We start from the raw sequence: 16,756 nt of genomic DNA on the forward strand, positions 1-16,756 counted from the left end.
GAGGCTCACAGCGCCACATACTGGCATGCACAATCAAGTGATGTCCCTTCCAACTTAACTGGGGTGTGTGTGAACCCAGGAGTCCCTGCACGGTCAGGAATGCCAAGCACAGGTAATGTTTAGTAGAGCACCTTTTATCCAGGTTGGAATGTGCTCTCTGTGGAGATGTATTTGGTCTATTCTTTCCCAGGACATGTATTTAATCCTTTAATTCACCTACATTCATTTTGAGCATTTGCTGTGCTCTCAGTATAAGTTGCTACTGCTGCTGCTGCTAAGTCGCTTCAGTCATGTCCGACTCTGTGTGACCCCATAGACAGCAGCCCACCAGGCTCCCCCGTCCCTGGGATTCTCCAGGCAAGAACACTGGAGTGGGTTGCCATTTCCTTCTCCAATGTATGAAAGTGAAAAGTGACAGTGAAGTGGCTCAGTCGTGTCCGACTCTTAGCGAACCCATGGACTGCAGCCTACCAGGCTCCTCTGTCCATGGGATTTTCCAGGCAAGAGTACTGGAGTGGGTTGCCATTGCCTTCTCCGGTCAGTATAAATTACCATGAGGCAATCGACAAGAAGAACAGTAGTTAACAGTCTCTGTTTTCAAAGAGCTAATGTTCTTTGAATGTTGCAGATTCAAATATTCTCAGATAATGTATGAAAATAAAAGGAATAATTATAAGGCAGAAACACAAGTTTGAGGAGGGAGAATGGAGCAAATACGTCAGCAACGTAGAGATGAATTCACTAATGAGACTCCGATGAGAGACTGGGTCATATTTGAAACTTCGAGAATCCTACTCTATTGTGATCATCTTATTATCTTATGCTGTTCCAGCCTCTGAACCTATATGTGACACTGTCTATATCTCTCTTGGTTCTGAACTCTACTGCACATAACCTTGACATAGGATCCTGGCTCTATTCTCCAGATTTTCTCTGCTAGCTTTGGAGACTAGGTTCAACTTTCCTTGGTTCTTGATCTTGGCTGTTGGCTGACTTAACTTTATCTCAGGACTGTATCCCTATATCTTCAGCTCCAGTTTAGAAACTTGGCATTGACTGTACATTACGTATACTGCTTGGCAGTTTGGTTGGGTTACCCTAACTCTGGAATGCCCATGCTCCATTGTGGAGTCTTGCTGTGGAGGTTCAGTAGAAAAAGTATGAACTTTGTTACTCGATGAAAAAATATAAACTGTTGATACTGTTGCTAGGTCAGTGTGAATAATAAGCGAGTTAAATGAGTGGAGATAGAAAATGTTTCTACTTGTTTGCAGAGGTGAAAAGCAGAATCGAAAGAGGCCTTAGATAACATTGAATCTGGTAGTTCTTAAACTGCGTATTAAAAACACCCAGGGATTATTAAAGAAATATTGATGGCCGAGCCCCGCCCTAGAATAGTTAAATTGGAAACTCTAGTGATGGGATGCATGTAACAATATTTCTTAAACACTTCAGGTGAATCTAATGTGCAGCTAATAATGACAATGTGGGATCTAGTCCCATTCCATCATTTAACAATTAGGGGAAATTCGACCCAGGAAATTTAAAAGATTTTCCAGAACCCATATTGCTTTTGCCAGAAGTGGCTGAAATAGGAGGAGGACTTAAGTGTCCTGTTGTCTGGATATGTGCACTTTATATCATTAAGCTGCTTTTTATGAAATTTTCTTAAGACAGTATTATAGTACCTTCAGTCTTGGTGAAGAAGATGACACTTTCTCTAGGAATGACGTGGTCTTAGTGGCCCTCATTTGCCTGGCCTCAGGGACCTCTGTCCTCTTTCTGCTCCTGTTGCCTTGCAGCAGCCACCATTTGCACAAAACCCTGACCTTTCAACAAATACCACAGTCTGTATTTTGTAACATTTAAGACCTGCTCTAGTCTGCCTGGAAGGCCTGAGTGTCCTAGTTGTATTCCATTCTGTGAGGGCTGGGCTCTCATCCAAATGATAATGAAATAATTGATCATATCGAACAATGGAAAACTTATGTAGGTTTCACAGTGCCAGGAACTTGGTAGACCTTGTTTTATTTTGTACTGTCATCATTGGAAAGTTTCCGAGAATTCTTCCACTGCACACTTTCAGATACTTGAAGCCTGGGAAGGACATAATGAACTCAGCTAGATTCTCTGCGCCCATAGTCCTCCTGGGTCCCAGGAAGCTACTTACAGGCTGGAACTAAAAGGATTATTATTAGGAATGGTCCATCACTTGGTGATCAATAAAACTTAAAGATTTAAGAATACTCTAAGAACAGTTTCACTTTTCACTTTCATGCATTGGAGAAGGAAATGGAAACCCCCTCCAGTGTTCTTGCCTGGAGAATCCCAGGGACAGAGGAGCCTGGTGGGCTGCCGTCTATGGGGTTACACAGAGTCGGACACGACTGAAGCAACTTAGCAGCAGCAGCAAGAACAGTTTTGAAAAACTTTACGGTGTTTCATTCCCCTCCTGATAACACAATCACTGATACTCAGGTATTGGGGTAAAACCAGATACCTGAGAAGACCTTGCTGTGTTCAAGGTAAAGCATGCAGCCTTCTGCACGGTGAATGAAGGTTGGGAAAGGCATTCCCAAATAGCAGAACTGTTTGTGCCAAAGTCCTACCTTAGAAGTGAGCACGGTACATTAAAGAAACTGAGTGGAGGAGAGTGTGGCTACTGTATTAGTCAAGAGGAAAAGGAAACTTGGACTAAAGTGGCATCAACAGAGATAAAGGCAGTAATATTGGGACATGTTTAGCAGATAAAGTTAATCGGGCTTGGTAATGGATTGGGAGATTTCAAGGATAATCCCTTTGCTCCACTTTATGAAAGTGAATCGAATGGTGGTGCCATTTAACGACACCTGAGAGTTGGCCAGGTTTCCTAGCAAGATCATAACCTTAGGTTTGGACCCGGTGTGATGCCTTTGAGCCATCTGAGATGTGCTATTGTGTAAGCATTGAAAGGCTAGAGGGGAAAGCTGGATTGAAGATAAACTTGAGAGTCATTTGATACAGATAGAAATTAAAATCGTAGCGGGGAGAAAGAGTAGAGTGGTACATTGGCCCACTGCCTATTTTTGTGAATAAAGCTTTATTGGAACACAGCCGTGCTCATTTGTTTACTCACTGTCTATCGCTGCTTAACACTATAATGGCATATTGGTAGAGTTATAACAAAAACTGTATGACTCACAAAGCTGAAAGTATTCACTATTTGGTCCTTCACAGAAAAAGCTCACACCCCTAAGACTTAGTGTGAAAAAATACAAGGGCCTAAGAATGACAGGGCTTCCCAGGTAGCGCTAGTGGTAAAGAACTTGCCAGCCTATGCAGGAGACATAAGAGACGCGGATTCGATCCCTGGGTTAGGAAGATCCCTTGGAGGTAGGACGTGGCAACCCACTCCAGTATTCTTGCCTGGAGAATCCCATGGACAGAGGAGCCTGGCGGGCTACAGTCTGTAAGGTTGCAAAGAATCAGACATGACTGAAGCAACTCAGTATGCACATAACAATGTCAACAGTAAAGATTGAAAGTGGAGCAGAACTTTCAAAAGGAACTGAGAAGATCCCCGGAGGTTAGGAGAAAACCAGTGAGAATGGAAATAATCATTCAAGAAAGAAGAGCAATGATCTTCGTTGGCAAATGCTGCTGAGGGCTTAAAGACGAGGGCTAAAATCCATCAGTTAGACTTTGGTGAATGCATGCTATTGATGACTCTGTTGAGAGGTGTTTCAGAGGCCTGGAAGAAGCAGAAGCAGAAGCTGAACTGGGTTGGGCCGAAGAGTGTGCAAATAGAGATGCTGCATTTAGACCACTTGAGAAATTCTGTTCTCCGAAGAGAGAGGAAGAGAAGTAGCTAGAAGGGTATTTTAATTTATTTAGTTATGGCTGTTCCGAGTCTTGACTGCTGCACAGGCTTTTTTTCTACTTGCGGTATGAGGGCTTCTCATTGCAGTGGCTTCTCTCGTTGCAGAGCACAGTACCTGTGGCACGAGAGCTCAGTAGTTGTGGCTCCCGAGCTCTAGAGCACAGGCTCAATAATGGTGGTGCACGGGCTTAGATGCTCCTCGGCATGTGGGATATTTTCCCAGATCAGGGATCAAACCTGAGCCCCCTGCATCGGTGGTGAATTCTTTACCACTGAGCCCCCAGAGAAGCCACTAGATGGGTATTTGAAACCAAGGAGATTTTCTTGTTTAAGATGAGAGGAGAGATTTGAGTGTTTAAATGTTAAAAGGAAGCAGTCATTTAAGGGGAAAATGGTGAGTATTCAGTCCTGGAGGAAGGATAAAACAAAAAAGTTCCTGAGGAAGGCAGAGGGGATGGGATCCAAAAGCAGATTGGCAGGTCGCCTTCAGGCAGAAGGAGGGATAGCATCTTTTGTATCAATCAGGGAAAGAAGAGAATGGATTCACAGGTTTGGTACCTAGTGAGGGTTTGAAAAAGTTTCCATTGGATGAGTTCAAGTTTCCCAATGAAGTAGAAAGGAAGTGAAGTCAATTGATAGGAATGAGGAGGGACAATTTGTATGTGAGGGTTGGTGGGTGGAGGTTTCAGGTTTAAAGAGAGGGAAGAAGATTAAGGAAGTATTTTCAAAGAAGAGCAGATCTTAATCAGAGTTATAATGGATGGTTATAAAGGATGATAGAACAGTACAGAAAATCCATCTGAGAATGATGACCACACATTTCTGTTAATTCTGTTGTGCTCAGGGACGTGACTTTCCCCAGCCATGTGACTGTTCAAGGGAAGGTTCAGTGTAAGCAGTCACTTGTTTGCCAACAGGAAAAACTGAGCAGAGGGAAGTGCAAGAAGTTTTAGGGAGTTAGCAACTGTATTGAAAAATGGGCCTTGGAACAAAAGGTGGATAAGGAGAGATCTGAGGGAAGCCAGGGCTGCTGGGCTGGACATTTTAAGAAAATCAAAGAAAGGCTGTTACAACAATAATTGAACAAACAAGCTGGAAGGAGAGAACTTGGTGGTTAGAGCACAGGATTCCTGAAGAAGTGATTTTGGGAACGGTGCAGGTTGGGGTAATGACAATATTTAGGGATATATTGGGTGCAAAGAGGAGAATCTACCATTAAAGTATTGTTCTGCTTATGTGAAAAGACAGAAGACCTCATACTTATCATTGGAACATAGGATAAAAGAAGATGTGATATTAGCAGATTGTGATTGCTTCTAATATTACAGAAAGCATGCAATTATTTCCATCTGAATAAAAATGTGGACTTTAGGCTAAATTGCTTCAGAGATGTACAGGGATTCAATGGTGTTAATACACTAGGTTATAAATAACACAAAAGAGACGATAAATGACAAGCATTTTTGTTTTCACTACTAATATTTTTTGTTCACATTCTTCTTAGGTGAAAGAAAATTGCTGCCATAAGCTGACTCTATGGAAGATCTTTTTGGTTTGTTTCTTAGCCTGTGTGATAACAACAACAATTGGAGTACTCATAATAACCCTGGTGAATAATAACAATTATCAATATTATTATTATTCATTGTTAATAATACATATTAATTAGTAAAAATAATAATTTTTAATATTATTAATTATAATAACAACTCTTCTATTGTTATCCAGCTACCTACAGGAATCCCGACACCTGAGCCCCCTACAACTCGGCAGCCTACATCAAGCACCAGTACAATGGAATCGGCAACCATTACTTCACCCGAATCTACAATCTCCACTACTTGGCAGTCTATAGTGAGCACCAGTACAACAGAACTGGCAACCATCACTTCACCCGAATCTACAATCTCCACTACTTGGCAGTCTACAGTGAGCACCAGTACAATGGAACCAGCAACCACCACTTCACCCGAACCTACAATCTCCACTACTTGGCAGTCTGTAGTGAGCACCAGTACAACAGAACCGGCAACCACCACTTCACTCTAACCTACAATCTCCACTACTTGGCAGTCTGTAGTGAGCACCAGTACAACAGAACTGGCAACCAACACTTCACTCGAACCTACAATCTCCATGACTTGGCAGCCTACAGTGAACACCAGTTCAGTGGAACTGGCAACCAGCACTTCACCCGAACCTACAACCTCCACCACTTCAAATGAACTTACAACCACAGCAGCTACCACCACAAATTCAAGTGAAATCCTGGCTTCCAGCTCTACAACATGACCATAAAATCACCGCTTCCTCCATCGATGACCATTACCACTTCCACTTAAGCCACAACTACTGTAGCTCCCACTTAGCTTACAAAACCAGTGGTCATCACTCTCCTTCAGCCACGTGTAATTTCCACCTGTTCATCTGAACCTGCAACTGCAGTGCCCCGATTATCACTTTAATCTAGTGGAACTACCACCAGTCATCAGAACGTTCTATGGCAAGTTAACCTTTCATTCTTTCCACTACAAATTAACCTACAACCGTCTCCCCTCACTGGCTCTTTCCTCACACTATAGCTCCCCTTCAAGAGCTGACTCTATATCTACTACCATTGCTACATTATACCTGTAGCAGCTACCATGATACCAACTGAAGAAGAGAAATTTAGACAGTGAATAAGGGAAAAATTACCTTCATTTTCACCACACCAACACTTAGGACTTCCAAAACTATTAAAACTATTTTTCTTTTAAGAGCTGTACACCAGAAACTAGCACATTGTAAACCAATGCTAATAAAAAATTTTAAAAAGAACTGAACACTTAGGCTAAGAACCTTCTCTTTTTTCTATATTTCAAAATAATACAATTTCATATGGAAAAAGTAACCCAATTTGTTCATTTAGAATGTCTTTAAGACATTTTCTATAAAAGATTGTAGTAAAATAAGCCATTTAGTTTTTAATACGTGTTGGCTTCAGTTCAGAACATTGCATTCTTCCGTAGACAAATGACAGACATAACACATTTTATAAGGAGGAGATTTTTTAAATTTTAGAATTTACAATAATTATTTCCTTTATAGTGAATTTTATTGTGTTTCTTCAGTTTCCCTTTCGATTTTAATTACTTTTAAGCAACCATATTCTATTTACTTTAATACTATCAAAAGTGAATTTGAATCTCTATTTTAAAATTAAATTATTAATTTTCTACAATCTTGTAAATAAGTTAATTAAATACTTGTCTTAAGACTCTACTATGTGCTTAAGGACAGAAATTACAGAAGAAAACAGCAATGTAGATTAAGTAGTAAATTCATTAATTTAATTTTTACTTTGAATAATAATTCTAGCAGATTTAAATTACAATTGATATTTCAGACTTACTAAATCAAGACCTTTAGGTTGGAACTAATAATCTACAGTTTTAAAAACTATATAGATGTCCAGACTAGTTTGAGAATCAGTGGTTCAAAATTCTTAGTCTAAGAATGGCATTAAAACAACTCAAATTCTAATTAAAAATATTACAAATCAGAATCATGTACTAGGCATGCAAAAAAATAGAATTACCCTGGTAGCTCAAGAATCCACCTGGTAAAGAATCCGCCTGCAATGCTGGACACCTGGGTTCAATCCCTGGGTTGGTAAGATCCCTTGGAGAAGGGACCGTCTATGCACTCTAGTATTCTGGCCTGGAGAATTCCATGGACTGTATGGGGTTGCAAAGAGTCATACATGACTGAGCAGCTTGTGCTTTCACTTCACAGATCTAGCTATGTACAAAAAACTTATATATATGATCAAGAGAGGAATATCTCATTCGCCAAATAGTGAAAAAGTATTTCCAAACAAAACTTGTAAATTAAATCTTCTGAGAAAATTTTAAATTGTTTAAAATCTCATACTTGGACCTCAGTGGACACTCACTGTTAATTTTTACTAGCTGGGTTATTTTAATTATATGTGCTCAGAAGTGCTCACATTTTAGTAAATACATTAATTTAGATTTCTGATAATGCATATGGGCCTTCCCTTCCCCTTGTTGTTTTGATTAGGAATATTTTATGAGATATTTAAAATATCACTGGTTAGACCATTCAATTCCTGTTGGAGTTACCACTTTCTAATTCTTTTACAGTTTTACTAGTCATCAGGATGATAAATAATCTGAAGTTTATCTATAACTGTAGATAAACACATGTATAGCTCATTTTATAAGGAATAATAAGAGTTCTTTAGCATGTAGCATAATTGGTCCTTAAGTAATATGTATTAAGTGAATAACAAAATGCTAGCTGACTTGTACTACTCAAGATCCATGAGGATAGGCCTTCTGTATTACTTTTTGTTGCACCCATTGGCACATAATAGATCCCAATAAGTATTTACTTCAAATTTCAAATATTTATATTTGACAGATAATTTTTAAAGTATAATTCTGCAAGACTATAATATTTACCTCTTGTTAAATAGCCAATTTTTATTTAGATTGAATCATTTCAATTCGTCTAGCCTTTTTTTAACCAGACTTACTTTCCACCTTTTAATAATGTATTTCATTATCTGAAATGTCGCCATTTCCACAAATTTGGAGTCATAAGGTCTTACAGTACCTAGTGAAGGCTTCAGGGCATTGTTGATCATTAGAAGAAGCACCATGGTGGGATGTGCGAGTGGGGAAGAACAGCAGAAACTATGAGTAAACTATATACCAGGCAAGTTATAAGGGGTTTTCATATATTTGGCTCATATTTATGTTTCCCACCATGTTATTTTTCCATATGGTTAGTTTGTGATCCACTGTATACTCTAGCACTTCCCCCATTCCAAAAAAATCCACAACTGAAGAAATTTCTATTTATTCTTCTCAGCATTCATGTATTTAAATGCATATTATTCGGAGGTTTTCTCTCTGCTTTAGCTATTTGAAAGTGACCATCTTGGTGTGTCATTTTATCATTCTTACAGGAATTCCTACAGGAAGGGAATTCCTGCAGGAAGAATTCCTACAGGAAGGGAATTCCTGCAGGAAAGAATTCCTACAGGAAGGGAATTCCTGCAGGAAAGAATTCCTACAGGAAGGGAAGGGTACAGTGGGGTATACAGGACAGGGCACTCTTGTCTTTTGCAAACATAAGGAACATCACTTGTATTTTATTATTGTTATATTTTATTGCTTTATTTTACTTATTTATTATTTATTTTATTATTTACAAGCCACAGGATCATTTAGAAGTTTTTTATCCCATTTGCAAGCCTTTCTGCAAGTAAATAAGCAGTGTAGGTCAAATGATGGAACAACAAAATATTCAATTCCCAAGCTGTGACACCGCTTTATTTGGGAAGAATGAGATGTAACCTCAGGTGTAATTTGGGGAGGGTATAAAACATGCTGATCCTACATGAACTGCCCACAGAATGCACATTTTTCCTGTGACCTAAAGGACCAAATCTGGGGCTTCTGCCAACATGCCAAATGAACTGCAAATGAGTAACAGTTCACAGGTATCTTGTCTCTAAGGTCTGCTCTTACACCACAGCTGGGCTCTGTGCTAGAGACGAGGAAGATACGGACACTGATCTCAGGGGGCTTATACTCCACTAGAGAACCTAACACACATGGATAGTATAATAATTACTGCATCGCTGAGCATGCCTATAAGCTGAACTCTCCCGAACCTACATCCTAATGACTGGGTTTGGAGTCAAAGTGTCCCTGGTTTGTATTTTTACCCCTTTTCACATACTGATTCTATCATTCATCCACCTCATAATTTAGTCATGTGACAAATATTTATTCAGTACTTACTACAAGTCAGGTTCTGAGAATAAGCAGTAAACAGGAAAAACAAGGTTACAGCTACCAGAGTTTATGTTATAACAGAAGGAATGGGTGATACATGTGGAAATGCATAAATAAAATACTTTTCAAGAGTAACAAGTGTCAGAGGGCTGTTGAAACTGGCAAGTGATGGAAGTGAAGGTGGGGATTGAGTTTTCTCAGCCGCAACACTTGGCGTTTGGAGTCACATCATTCCTGTCCTGGGCCTTGCAGCATGTTTAACAGCACCTCTGCCCTCTTCTCACTAGACAGATGCCATTAGCAACTACCCTGATATGACTATTAAAAATGTCTGAAAGTGTTATTCGCTCAGTTATGTCTGACTCTTTGTAACCCCATGGGCTGAGCTTGCTAGGCTCCTCTGTCTGTGGAATTCTCCAGCAAGAATACAGGAGTGGGTAGTCTATCCCTTCTCCAGGGGATCTTCCTGACCCAGGGAACAAACCCAGGTCTCCTGCATTGCAGGCAGATTCTTTACCATCTAAGCCATCAGAGAAGCCACAGAAGCCAAGATATTACCAAATATGGCCTGTGGGGAGGAGGCCAAAGAATCCACAGTTTAAGATGGCATAGTTTTGGAGATGGCATTTGGGCAAGAGCTCCCAATACTTCAACTGAGGTCCTACTCTGGGCCCTGAATCATCTTTGCCGTAGCCCTGAGGGGAGTATGGTGGCCCTCTGTTGACTATGGGTTTCTACTGGGGTCTATTGGTACCCAGGGTCAGAGTCTTCCCCATGCAGAAGTGTAAGGAGGCACGTTTGCTTACCAAAACGCCTGAGCCTCCTCACCCGGTTCCCCACTGCAGGCTCTGTGGTAGGCTCAATTCTGATTTTCCATTCTCACATCCTATTTTTTCCCACCATCCTCTTAGTGGGACTGGGAACCAGCGCTGGTTGTTTCCATCATCATGTTTTGCTTCCATCTCTAGTGATGGGAGGCTCATCCATGAAGCTAAGTCTCCTTGGCAATGGCCCAGGGTTTCTTGATCAAGCAGAGCCTGGCATGTGCTGCCGGACTCGCCTCAGGGTAGACCGTTTCTGCCCACGGTCCTGGTTACTCTTCTTGGACACCTGCCGGGAGGCGCTGCTCTGTTGGTCTGGCAGCTCTAGGACTGCTCATCTGCCGCAGTCCTGCCCAGAGATGCCAGCGGCTGTTTGGGGACGGAGCCTTCCCCCGTCCCGGGGATAGTTGATGCTGTTCCCTCATTCACAACACTCAACAATTCCTTCCCTAGAAGGCGGGTCTTGTTCCTGGCCCAAGCTCCCTTCTGGAATGTTCTTCTCCCACTCATTACCTATAGAAACTGCATGCACCTTTCTTGTTTCTTATATGTTTCATTTCTTTGTCACTTATATCCAGATCTTCCCATATGCTATCTTGATTTTGACACTTTATAGTATATTTTCATAGCAGTTGAAAATAGAAGTTGGAAACTTTTTGTGTATGTGAGTCACAGATAATATCCAGAATGATTCTGGCTACCTGCCAGACAGCACTTCTGAATACAACTACTCTAAGACAGATAAAGTCTTGTTTCCCAGACAAGTGGAACATAGCTTTCTCTCTCACGCACGCGCTCTCTCTTTCAACATAGCTTTCTAATATAAAGAACTGACCAAATCTTATCACTTGGCTTCTTTTCAAGGCCACCCCTAGTGGACTCTGATCTTTCTTTTTAATTCAGTTCTCCTGGCTGCTGCTGTATCTCTTTTTTCTTCAGCTGTCTTGGCATGGTTTTCTGGTTTTCTCCTTTGGGTTGGTGTTTCTGGCAACAGTCTTTGATTTCCTTGAAGTATTCCCTCATTTATTTCCTCTTTAGATTTGGAATGACTTCTACCCCACTTATTCTTGACCCGCAAGTCAATCTGTTTCCTTTTCACTGATTTGAGATAACCTCTCAGCCATGTGATTGAGAAGAAGTAGGGCGCCGTCAGAACTGGGTAATCTAGTGGTAGCTTTGCTGTGCCCAGGGGAGGAGGAGTATCTTTCTACTTTGCCTCTTGGCCACCAGGTCCAGGACTTGACCATCTAGGATTCTGTTCTGATCAGCACATCTGTTCCCTCTCCAGGGTAAAAGGTGGGGCGCTTGCAGTGAAGCTAAAAGTGTAATTCATGTCCGCCTGTCAGTGCCTGAGTCACAGCAGCTGCAGCTGTGTCACGCAAAAGGCTGCTCTGCACCTACTATACATTTTTTTCTCCAAGTGAATATCAAAGGCCTGCTTCCAGGTAGTGGATGTTTTAAGCGAAGATAAGAAGAGTCCCTGCCTGGGCCTTTGCCAATGCTGGCTGAAATTCAGATGCTTTGAACCAGCTCAGTATAGCTAAGAAATTCCTTTTAAAAGGCTCAGATTTCACCCCAGTAAAAAAATATAACTATTAACACATTTTTGATATATTTTTACCAGCTCAACATTGTGTTATCTTTAAGTCACTTTAAAAGAACAAAGGAAGGCCCTTCTACATTTCGAGGAAATTGTATTTTTGAAATTGTGTTGTTCCAGCCATAAACAGCATCATGAGGGCTCAACTCTGAGCTTCTGGCTCTGAAAGCCTTACGACTTTTAGAAAAGTTCTTCTTTTGCCACTTTTAATTTCTTCAAGATACTCAATAAATTCCTCCAAAGAATGTGACTCATTCTCCTATAGTTGTAATTCCTTGGAATTTGAAGAACAAACCATCATCTTTAGAGTAGGTGGAGGTACGCTCGTTCACCCGAAGAGAGTATTATTCTAAAAGCTAAACGACAGTTACACTCTCATAAAATCACTGAGGTCTCTTCTACAAAAGATATTAACAAATAATATGAAAAAGCAGAGTAATAATTTAGTAGTAAAATCTTCAACAGGATAATTTTAAAATTAAATACCAAATACTTTTTTTTTTCCTTAACAGCTCTGGAAATAAAATACACTCAAATAGTGGTGAGCAGAAGTGAAATAGACAATCTTCTATTCAACCAATGGCAGTATTAATCAGTCCAAACGTATGGATGGAAAAAACTTGGCAACATGTACTGAAAGCTTTAAAATGTTGTGGACTATGTCAGAGGAGATCAATTACTGGAATGCTATGCTAAGGAAATACCAAATATTACACTATATAACAAAAATATATAAAAGTACTTTATGGTACAAATAATTTTTAATAGTTTTACTTGCAAATTCAAAGTACTGGGGAAAATAGTTAAAAGCACAAGGATTGCATGATGAACTACAGAAGAGTCATGATATTTTCCAACATCTTGAAAATATGGTTTAAAAAGCAGATTATAAAACATACTGTGAAATTTTAAGATAAAAAGACAAGAATACACTAAAGATGGTTCTTTCACAGCGAGATAGATTCTGGGCACGTTTTTGTGCGTGTGGTTAGACTTCTCTGTATTTTCTAAATTTTCTGTTAATAAATTTTTATCAGAAAAACATTTTAATTAAGAATATTATTCAGAAAAAAATAGCATGAAAGAAAATTAGGTTATCTTTTAGCAAACACAGATCACTTATGTAGCTGATTGCTTTGTTTTGAAAATACGTTTATGAATTTTCTAAAAATGATGGCACGCGGAGCATTCTGGGGAGAGAGCTGAGACGCGGGGACGGCGGTTAGAAGTGTGGTCGGGAGTGGCCTGGTTTGTGTTTCGCTCAAGTTGTCCGCGTGGGGAGGTGAGTCTGGGAGCAGATGGCAGAGGAGCAGGGTGTGGGAGGAAGGCAAGCCAGCAGCTCCCTGCTTTATGGAGAAGCTCTTCAACGGCGCCTTCTCTCGCTTTGAAGTAGGGTGGGGACTAATTTCATCCTTTCATTCTGATTTCAACATGTTTCCTCTTACTTGCCCTGCACTGGGGTCTGCTTTTGAGGATCCAATTCCATTGAACCTTTCCTCCCTAGTCCTGTTCTCCCGTAGGCTGAGTAGACCCCTAGAGGTCAGGTTGGAACCTCTTTCCTTGTACATCCTAAGAGCTTTTGTACCCAACATTGACTAAATAAACCGACTAAATGAATAAAAGGCAAAAAAAATCTCATGGGCTCCCATATAACATTAGACCTACTTTGATCAGCTGCCCTGGTTAGAATCTTGTAATCCTTGTCATTTCTATTTTAATTTTGGAAAGAATGAAAACTTGTGTTGAAACAGGTCACATGAAAGGGGCCCCTGAATTACCACCCAGTCATGAAAGTGTGTGGAAGTAACACGACTTATGGCAACAGAGATGTAATGAGTTCATAATAAACACTGGTAGGCAATTTTAGGGTGGGAATGCATTTAATAAACAGCTATTGTGGACTACCCCTGTGGCTCAGACAGTAAAGAATCTGCCAGCAATGTGGGAGACCCAGGTTAGACCCCTGGATTAGGAAGATTCCTGGATTAGGAAGATCCCCTGGAGGAGGGCATGGCAACCTCTCCCAGTATTCTTGCCTGGAGAATCTCATGGACAGAGGAGCCTGGTGGGCTACAGTCCATGGGGTCACAAAGACTCAGACACGACTGAGTGACTTTCACTCACTCACCGTTGTGGCCTAGGGGCTTACATCTCAGAATACCCTCCTGACAATTCAAAGAGGGAAGTGTGAGTGTCCTTATTTTGTAAAGGAGAAAATTGCAATTCAGAGCAGTTAAGTAAGTGGCCTAACATACACGTGTACATGTTCAGTCGTGTCCAACCCTTTGCAGCCCCATGGACTGTAGCCCACCAGGCTCCTCTGTTCATGGGATTTCCCAGGCAAGAATGCTGAAGCGGGTTGCCATTTCCGTCTCCAGGGAATCTTCTTGACCCAGGGATTGAATCCATGTCTCCTGCAGTGGCAGGCGGGTTCTTTACCACCGAGCCACCTGGAAAGCCCACGTTGCTTAAACCACCCACGTATTAAGATGTAGAAAGCTGAAAAGAGCGTCACTTTCACCCCAACAAGGAAAGGATGGATAATCACAAGGTCAGGACGTGTCTGAGCCCATCAGAGAACTGACAGCACAGGGCCACCTCCTAGCCTGAAATGCACATAAAGGCAGGTGCCTCCTCAGAATGATGGCACAAGACCGGACTCACTTCTGGCAGAACATAAGAGGAAAATGGGGTTACCATACCAGCAGGCAAGATTTCAACCAAAATTTTCATGAAATTGTCAAGTGTGAGCCAGTGGGAGACTACAAAGCACTGGGAGCCACAGACACGAGGGGACAGGAGGGGAGCTTGTATCCTCTAACAGGATCTTCCCTGTGGATTGACACTGGATGCTCCTGAGAAAGACTCAGGACAGAGTGGGAATCAGAGAAACTGCCCTGGTGATGTAGGTGTGGAGGAGGGGAAAACCACTGCTTCAGGAAAGATGTTCAGCATGCTGCTGCTGTGTGTGTGTGTGTGTGTGTGCGCGCTCAGTAACATCTGACTCGTTACAACCCCATGGACTGTAGCCCACCAGGCTCCTCTGGTGGGATTCCCCAGGCAAGAATACTGGAGTGGGTTGCCGTTTCTTTCTCCAGGGGATCTTCCTGACCCAGAGATTGAACCCAAGTCTCTTGTGTCTCCTGCATTAGCAGGGGTATTCTGTACCACCGAGCTCCCTGGGCAGTATTAAGCACACCGCTATCCACTGGCAAAGAGGGATTCAATATAGTAAAAAAACCAACTCTTGTAAAAGATATATACTTATTTCACATTTATATAAACTCAGAATTTCCAATAAGCTGATTTGACACACTAGTGGGTATTTTCCACTGTTAACATAAATGAGGTCAATCACAAAAGTTACATGTGTTGACAATTCTATTAGGCAAAATTTTAATTTCAGGTATTGGGTTGAGCCATAATTAAATTTATAAAGGAGATTTATTTATTACCTCTTTACTATTTCTTAAAATCGATCCTTTTTTCTCAACCTCTTGCCTGGGTTCCCTCGCTCTCCTTCTCCCCTTTCAACCCATTCTCCCTGCTTGAACTAGAGGAAGTTTTCAAGAATATAATTTCAATTTTGTCATTCTTATACTTAAAAGATTCTGTGGTTTCAAAGAGCCTTCAGAGGAAAACCTAATTTCCCACATGAAATTTGTTTCATTTCCTATCCAGCCTGTCTTAAATTAACTTCATAAATTCCCACCAGTTTCTTTATAGGCTGCTGGCTCTTTCTGGACGGCTCATTCTTCTTTCTTCACGTGGCTTACGTCTTATCCATAGCTGAGCTTTGATGGGTAACACCTCCCTTAACAGCACCAATTGGGTTAGGCAGTTTGACACCCTTCTTTGAGTCCTCAAAGAGTTAAATACCTTTTTCTTTTTTTTAATAATAAAGAATTTGTTCCCAGACTTGCAGCGAATCTGCTCAGTGTATGCACGCAGCAGCATCTCGGAATCTTCAAACTCATCCACGATTCCCTGTAGTTCCTGCAGGCACGGCCCTTCCATCTGGAGACGCGCGTCACCCACACACCAGGCCAGGCTGATGTGGAAGGAGGGGTCCTGGTAGAAAGTGCTGAGGTCAAACTCCTCCATGACCCTGTCTACCTCTGCAACCAGGTCCAGGAAGTGGGCGTGCCCTGAGGTGACCTCGAGCCCAACAAAGGTCCTGGGGGGAGACAGCAGTGGAGACAACACCGGTGTGAGGCACGGCCGCTGAGAATGTAAACCAGCCGTGAGGAGGGCAGAGGATGCGACCTAAATACCTTTTTCAAAGTACAAACTATGCCAAGTACTGTAATCACTTGCTTGAGTATCTACTGGACTGAATTCTCTTTCTTTGATCTCTGGACACACAGGCATTTACTATAGGACTCTACTTGGCACAAAGTCGATGTCAATAACTGTTGGTTAAATAAATGGATGGATGAATGAATGCTTATTCTTTAGCAAGGAACCAAGTTTTGTTGACTAGGTCATGTCTGGTGAAGGGTATCAGGGGCCAAAGTATTAAGCAAGATAAATGTAAAATGCCAAGTTGTCAAGTTAAAACCAAGCTATTCATTTGTTCAAATACTATAAATAAGAACTAGAAGGTAAGCCATCAGGAAATAATGTCATGATTATTGATTTTGCATTAGCTTACCAGGCAAGG

General features: G+C 41.3%; 1 long non-coding RNA gene across 1 annotated transcript; it reads left to right on the top strand.

The window, feature by feature from the left end:
- Positions 1–13,301: 13,301 nt before the first annotated feature.
- On the top strand, positions 13,302–16,543 carry LOC133237764 (uncharacterized). The gene is made up of 2 exons (XR_009733334.1): positions 13,302–13,375; positions 15,998–16,543. It is a non-coding gene; the product is annotated as an uncharacterized LOC133237764 (long non-coding RNA).
- Positions 16,544–16,756: the final 213 nt, after the last annotated feature.

Source organism: Bos javanicus, chromosome 24 (genome assembly GCF_032452875.1).
Source record: "Bos javanicus breed banteng chromosome 24, ARS-OSU_banteng_1.0, whole genome shotgun sequence".
NCBI classification, from domain to species: Eukaryota; Metazoa; Chordata; class Mammalia; order Artiodactyla; family Bovidae; genus Bos; species Bos javanicus.